Below are 7817 nucleotides of genomic sequence, written 5' to 3'. Positions count from 1 at the left end.
GGCGTTAAACGCCAGCTTGCTGCTTGTTTTTGGAGTTAAACGCCCAAATGTAGCCTGTTTCTGGCGTTTAATGCCACTTTCATGCTCTGTTCTGGTGTTAAACGCCAGTCTGGTGCTTGTTTCTGGCGTTTAACACCAGCTTGATGCTTCTTTCTGGCGTTAAACGCCAGTAAGTTCTTCCTCCAGGGTGAGCTGTTTTTAATGCTGTTTTTTATTCTATTTTTGATTTTTCAGTAGTCTTTGTGACTCCACATGATCATCAACCTAAAAAAATAAAATAAAATAAAATAAAATAGATATAATTAAATAACATTAGGTTGCCTCCCAACAAGCACTTTTTTAATGTCAATAGCTTGACAGTGAGCTCTCATGGAGCCTCACAGATATTCAGAGCATTGTTGGAACCTTCCAACACCAAACTTAGAGTTTGAATGTGGGGGTTCAACACCAAACTTAGAGTTTGGTTGTGGCCTCCCAACACCAAACTTAAAGTTTGACTGTGGGGGCTTTGGTTGACTCTGCAGTGAGAGAAGCTTTTCATACTTACTCTCCATGGTTACAGAAGGAGATCCTTGAGTTTTAAACACAAGGTTGTCCTCATTCAGTTGGAGGACCAACTCTCCTCTGTCCACATCAATCACAACTTTTGCTGTGGCTAGGAAGGGTCTTCCAAGGATTATGGATTCATCCTCATCCTTCCCAGTGTCTAGGATTATGAAATCAGCAGGGATGTAAAGGCCTTCAACCTTTACTAACACGTCCTCTACTTGTCCATAAGCCTGTTTTCTTGAGTTGTCTACCATCTCTAAAGAGATTCTGGCAGCTTGTACCTCATAGATCCCAAGTTTCTCCATTACAGAGAGTGGCATTGAGTTTATTCCTGACCCCAGGTCACACAGAGCTTTCTCAAAGGTCATGGTGCCTATGTTACAGGGAATTAGGAATTTACCAGGATCTTGTTTCTTTTGAGGTAATTTATGCCTATCCAATGCATTTAGTTCATTGGTGAGCAAGGGAGGTTCATCTTCGCAAGTCTCATTACCAAATAATTTGGCATTCAGTTTCATGATTACACCAAGGTACTTAGCAACTTGCTCTACAGTGATGTCTTCATCCTCTTCAGAGGATGAATACTCATCAGAACTCATGAAGGGTAGAAGGAGGTTCAATGGAATCTCTATGGTCTCTAGATGAGCCTCAGATTCCTTTGGTTCCTCAAAGGAAAACTCCTTATTGGTCACTGAGCGTCCCAGGAGGTCTTCCTCACTAGGATTCACGTCTTCCTCCTCTTCTTTGGGTTCGGCCACACCAAGTAAGGTAATGGCCTTGCACTCTCTTTTTGGATTCTCTTTTGTATTGCTTGGGAGAGTACTAGGAGGGGTTTCAGTGACTCTTTTACTCAGCTGGCCCACTTGTGCCTCTAAATTTCTAATGGAGGACCTTGTTTCATTCATGAAACTTAAAGTGGCCTTAGATAGATCAGAGACTATATTTGCTAAGCTAGATGGATTCTGCTCAGAATTCTCTGTCTGTTGCTGAGTGGATGATGGAAAAGGCTTGCTATTGCTAAACCTGTTTCTTCCACCATTATTAAAGCCTTGTTGAGGCTTTTGTTGATCCTTCCATGAGAAATTTGGATGATTTTTCCATGGGGGATTATAGGTATTCCCATAGGGTTCCCCCATGTAATTCACATCTGCTATTGCAGGGTTCTCAGGATCATAAGGTTCTTCTTTAGAAGATGCCTCTTGAGTACTGTTGGATGCAGCTTGCAATCCATTCAGACTCTGAGAAATCATATTGACTTGCTGAGTTAATATTTTATTCTGAGCCAATATGGCATTCAGAGTATCAATTTCAAGAACTCCCTTCCTCTGAGGCGTCCCATTACTCATAGGATTCCTTTCAGAAGTGTACATGAACTGGTTATTTGCAACCATGTCAATGAGTTCCTGAGCTTCTACAGGCATTTTCTTTAGGTGAATGGATCCACCTGCAGAATGGTCCAATGACATCTTAGATAATTCAGACAGACCATCATAGAATATATCCAAGATAGTCCATTCTGAAAGCATGTCAGAATGACACTTTTTGGTCAATTGCTTGTATCTCTTCCAAGCTTCATAGAGGGATTCACCTTCTTTCTGTTTGAAGGTTTGAACATCCACTCTAATCTTGCTAAGCTTTTGAGGAGGAAAGAACTTGGCTAAGAAAGCCGTGACCAGCTTATCCCAAGAGTTTAAGCTATCTTTAGGTTGTGAGTCCAACCATATTCTAGCTCTGTCTCTTACAGCAAACGGGAAAAGCATAAGCCTGTAGACCTCGGAGTCAACCCCATTGTTCTTAACAGTATCACAGATTTGCAAGAATTCAGTTAAGAACTGAAAAGGATCTTCTGATAGAAGTCCATGAAACTTGCAGTTCTGTTGCATCAGAGAAACTAATTGAGGCTTTAGCTCAAAATTGTTTGCTCCAATGGCAGGGATTGAGATGCTTCTTCCATGTAAATTGGAATTTGGTGCAGTAAAGTTACCAAGCATCTTCCTTGCATTGTTATTATTTTCAGCCATGTCTCCTTCTTTTTCGAAAATTTCTGTCAGATTTTCTCCAGAGAGTTGTGCTTTAGCTTTCCTTAGCTCCCTCTTCAGAGTCCTTTCAGGTTCATGATCAGCTTCAACAAGAATATTCTTATCCTTGTTCCTGCTCATATGAAAAAGAAGAAAACAGAAAAGAAAATATGGAATCCTCTATGTCACAGTATAGAGATTTCTTATGTAAGTATAAGAAGAGAAGAATAGAGGAAGGAAAAGATAAGAATCCAAACACAGAGGGAAAGAGTGGGTTCGAATTCTTGGGTGGAAGAGAAGTGTTAGTAGATGAATAAATAATTAGAAGGAGATGAGAGAGGGAAGAATTCGAAAATTAAATAAAATAAAATAAAAATATTTTTTTATTTTTAATTTAAAATTAAAGTTAAAATTCGAAAATAAGAAAAAAAATAAAATTAAAATTAAAATTTAAAATAATTAGTTAATTAAAAAGGAATTTTGAAAAAGAGGAAGGTGATTTTCAAAAATTAGAGAGAAAATTAGTTAGGTAGTTTTGAAAAAGATAAGAATCAAACAAAAAGATAGGATTAGTTTGAAAAAGATTTGAAAATCAATTTTAAAAAGATAAGAGGTTAGAAAATATTTTGAAATTGATTTTGAAAAAGATGTGATTGACATTTATTTTGAAAAAAAAAAAGATTTGAAAAAGAAATTTAAAAAGATTTGATTTTGAAAATTAAAGTTGATTACTTGACTAACAAGAAACAAAAAGATATGATTTTAAAATTTAAAGATTGAACCTTTCTTACTAGGCAAGTAACAAACTTAAAAAAATTTTGAATCAATCACATTAATTGTTAGCAATAATTTCGAAAATAGAAAATGGAAATAAGAAAAAGATTTTGAAAATAAAAATTTAAAATTTTCGAAAATATGAAAGAAAAAATGAAAAAGACTTGATTTTTGAAAAAGATTTGAAAAAGATAGAATTTTTAATTTGAAAATTTGATTTGACTCATAATAAACAACTAGATTTTAAAATTTTTTGAAAAAGTCAACTCAAATTTTCGAAAATTTATGAGTGAAAAAGGGAAAGATATTTTTTGATTTTTGAATTTTAATGAAGAAAGAGAAAAACATAAAATTGATGCAAAACATAAAAATTTTGGATTAAAATAAAAGATGCATGCAAGAACACTATGAGTGTCAAGATGAACACCAAGAACTTATTTTTGAAAATTTTTAAGAAAAGAAAAACATGCAAGATACCAAACTTAGAAATTTTCAATGTTGAGACCTTAATAATTCAAAAATGCATATGAGAAACAAGAAAAGATACCAAACAAGAAATTTTAAAGATCAAACAACAAGACTTACCAAGAACAACTTGAAGATCATGAAGAATGCAATGCATGGATTTTCGAAAAATGCAAGAAAGAGATAAACATGCAATTGACACCAAACTTAAAAATTGACACAAGACTTAAACAAGAAACATCAAATTATTTTTTATTTTGTGATTTTATTAAAATTTTAGGTATTTTTAGAAAATTAATTGGAAAAAGAAAATTAAGGATTTCAAAATTTTTAATGAGAATTCCAGGAATCATTCAATGTTAGTCTAAAGCTCCGGTCCAGGAATTAGACATGGCTTACTAGCTAGCCAAGCTTTTAGTGAAAGCTCTGGTCCAAAATACTAGACATGGCCAATGGCCAGCTAAGCTTTAACAGATACAAATCAGGCATACAACAGCTGAATTGCTGAAGAAGACAAAGAAGCTCTTCTATTAAGGATAAGTGAATCCTCGGTCCAAAAGATTAGACATGGCTTAACAGCCAGCCAGGATTCAACATATCTCTTGAAACTCTAGAATTCATTCTTAAAAATTCTGAAGCCATAGAATAATTTATTTTTTTGAAATTTTTTTTAGAAAAAACTTTTTTCAAAAATAAAAGAATAAAAACAAAAAGCTTAAAATTAAAATAAAATTACCTAATCTGAGCAACCAGATGAACCGTCAGTTGTCCAAACTCGAACAATCCCCGGCAACGGCGCCAAAAACTTGGTGCACGAAATCGTGATTGTTCATTCCTTGGTAACGACGCTAAAAACTTAATACACATGTTCATAATCTTAGTTCTTCTTCACAACTTCGCACAACTAACCAGCAAGTGCACTGGGTCGTCCAAGTAATAAACCTTACGTGAGTAAGGGTTGTAACACCCTAATATTCAAATCCTTATGCTCGTGTCATAAGTCAATGATATTACGGTGGTACGACTCTCAGGTGGATTTTTAATAAATAAATATAGGTAATTTCGAAAGGAGTATTAATCGAGAAGCCTGAAAAGAGTAGAAATAAAATCGCGAAGACGTATTTCTCACGTTTCGACAACAAAAGATAAACCGTGAAGCCGAAAACGATATACGGACAAGGCGTAGAGGAGATTAAGAGATAGATAATAGATAGATATATATAACATAAGTAAATAGCTACTAGTCGCGACCCGCGAAGTTTAGGTCGGCTAGAGTACATTATGAAATTAGTTGACAACAGTATATCCTAATCTCTCCCGAAGGAAACATGAGAGCCTCTATAGGCAAATTCAAAGAGTTCAATACATAATATAAACTTTCCAAAACAAAGGTGGAGAGATTCTAATCAAAACATAAAGTAGAGGAAATAAAGATCTTCGCCGTCTCTCAAACGACCCACAACTCACTTCTGAGCACCTGGACCTGTATCTGAAAAACAAGAGATATATACGGAATGAGAACCCCGGGCCCATGGGTTCCCAGTACGGTAAAAGTGCCAAATAAATTCAATGTACTGTAACAAAAACTCACTAAGCATCCTAAACTTCTTCACCAATTATTCATCCTAGGTTCTCGCTAATCCATGAATAGGCAACTGTCATAAGGGAGTGCTAAATTCAATTCATGTTTCACATGTTTCCCAACTCGCTGACTCTTCCATGAATCAGACTCAGAATCATAAGCAAAACCATCACCAGTTGTTCTGCCTCAGCAGTTCTATATCAATACATCATCATGCAATCGCATCATCAATTCATCCCATCAAGAACAGCCCTCACACCCACCGACACCAGCATGAGGGGCCTTTCAGTTGTACAAACACAAGCAATACAAGCAAGTAATACACAAACATGATACAAGTAGAACAAGTAGTATATAGTCAGGTAACATGGCATATATGATGTAGAAATCCAAGACAAATGGCAAACCCAAACAATTCAAACATATGCAAATGATGAATGCCTGCCCTATGGCTGATGATATCATCTGTCGGTTATATAGCCAACCCGACATGTCCTGGTAGCTAACCATTGGACAGAAACACCCCTTGCGGAGCAAGTAGGTTTGAGCTACAACCCCCTTGCTACTGCCCGCTCAACCCAGAGCCAGTGAAATAATCACTACTGCGGCTACTACCCAGGCGGGTGTCTAAAAGCTCAACCTGGAGCGAGTGGATTCACCACTACTGCCGCTACTACCCAGGCGTCGCAATCTCTGACCTGGAGCAAGTGGGACGAACCACAACCCTTGCTACTACCCAGGTATCTCAAGCATTGGCCCGGAGCAAGTGGGACGAACCACAACCCTTGCTACTGCCCAGGCATCTCAAACATATATTCATTCAATCTCAATTCATATTATCAACATTCATTGTTACCAAATCTCAAACATTAACTTGGAGCAAGTGGGACGAACCACAACCCTTGCTACTAGCCAAGTATCACAAATAAACATTTATTCATAATCACCCTTCATTATTATCAATCCTCAGACAATGACCCGGAGCAAGCGGGACGAACCACGACCCTTGCTACTACCCAGGTATCACAAATACACATTTATTCAAAACCCCACGATTAAACTCGTTTATCATAATCCTCCTTTCCCGTCTCATACCCGGAGCTAGTGGACAACGCCACTGCCTACTACCCGGGGTCGCACATCACATTTCAATATTTTTTCATTATTATCCATTTAACATATTCATTCATTAATCATATATGCATTTATACTCAGCCATAAACAATAATGGCTTTGTCGTAACCCGGCAATAACTCAGCCATCCGGCTCATGGTCCAATCAAGAATGGGCCATTTATCAATAAATATAGCCCTCCGGCTCATGGCATACACGGTACTTCCACCGTCATCCTCCATATCTCATATAATCATCTTTGATCATCATTGATCATAACTTTTCCCCTTGCTTCACTCGCAAGTTACCACATCCCCTAGCTCATTGCTAGGCATATCAGAATGATTTAATACATAAGAGGTGAGATCGGAGGCTTAGAAGTATGAGATTTGGCTTTTAAAACTCAAAAATCAACTTTGGCATGAAAACAGGACCACGCGTACGCGCACTCCACGCGCACGCGTGGATGGCCACAAAACTCATCGACGCGCAAGCATCATACGCGCGGACGCGCGGGTTGAAAAATAGCCAAACGACGCGCAAGCATCAGCCACGCGTACGCGTGGGTGCTCTTGCGCCCCAGGCACAAAACTGGCACAACTCTGGCACAACTCTCGGGAAAATAGCTGGGCATTTGGTGCAGCGCATTGACGCGCCCGCGCACGCGTGGATAGTGCCTTCTTGAAGAACGACGCGTACGCGCCAAGTGCGCCTACGCGTGGAGGGTCATTCTGCTAAAAATTTTCTAAGTTAAAAGCTGCAGAATTTACAGATTCAACCCCCAATCTTCCGACGGACATAACTTTCTCATTTTAAATCATTTTTCACCCGTTCTTCAAACGGCATGGACATCCCGGATCCAATTTCATTTCTAAACAGATTTGGCACAAAACAGAGATCCGTAGTCCAAGTTATGTCCCGTCAAAGTATGCCCAAAAACCATGTTTTCATACAAAACCACTAGGTGCCATTTTCAAAACAAGCCATTTTCAACTCTTTTCAAAATCAACCAAAACATGCCAATTTCAACCCTTTTTGAAATCAATCAAAATGTACCAAAATCCACATCAAGCCATCCTCAACTCACACATTGACACTTTACCAAAAATTCCCAAAACCACATCTACCATTTTAACACTTCTCAATCAAATGGCTAAAGGACAAACACAATATCATGTCATACATCCTTCCTCATCCCAATTTCCAATAATACCATTTCCAATCAACCATCATTATACGTAATCAATATCATACTCACTATCACGTGATTTCACCCACAAATCAACCTTAATCATTCCCCAAGCATATATCACAAC

General features: G+C 37.7%; 1 non-coding gene across 1 annotated transcript; it reads left to right on the top strand.

Moving 5' to 3' along the window:
• The first annotated feature begins 2073 nt into the window (after nt 1–2073).
• LOC148574792 (small nucleolar RNA R71) lies at nt 2074–2177 on the top strand. The gene has a single exon (XR_015906393.1). It is a non-coding gene; the product is annotated as a small nucleolar RNA R71 (small nucleolar RNA).
• The last annotated feature ends 5640 nt before the right edge of the window (nt 2178–7817 follow it).

Source organism: Arachis ipaensis, chromosome B2 (assembly GCF_059453495.1).
Source record: "Arachis ipaensis isolate K30076 ecotype BB chromosome B2, ASM5945349v1, whole genome shotgun sequence".
Lineage (NCBI taxonomy): Eukaryota > Viridiplantae > Streptophyta > Magnoliopsida > Fabales > Fabaceae > Arachis > Arachis ipaensis.
This window is presented reverse-complemented; position numbering and strand designations above follow the sequence as displayed.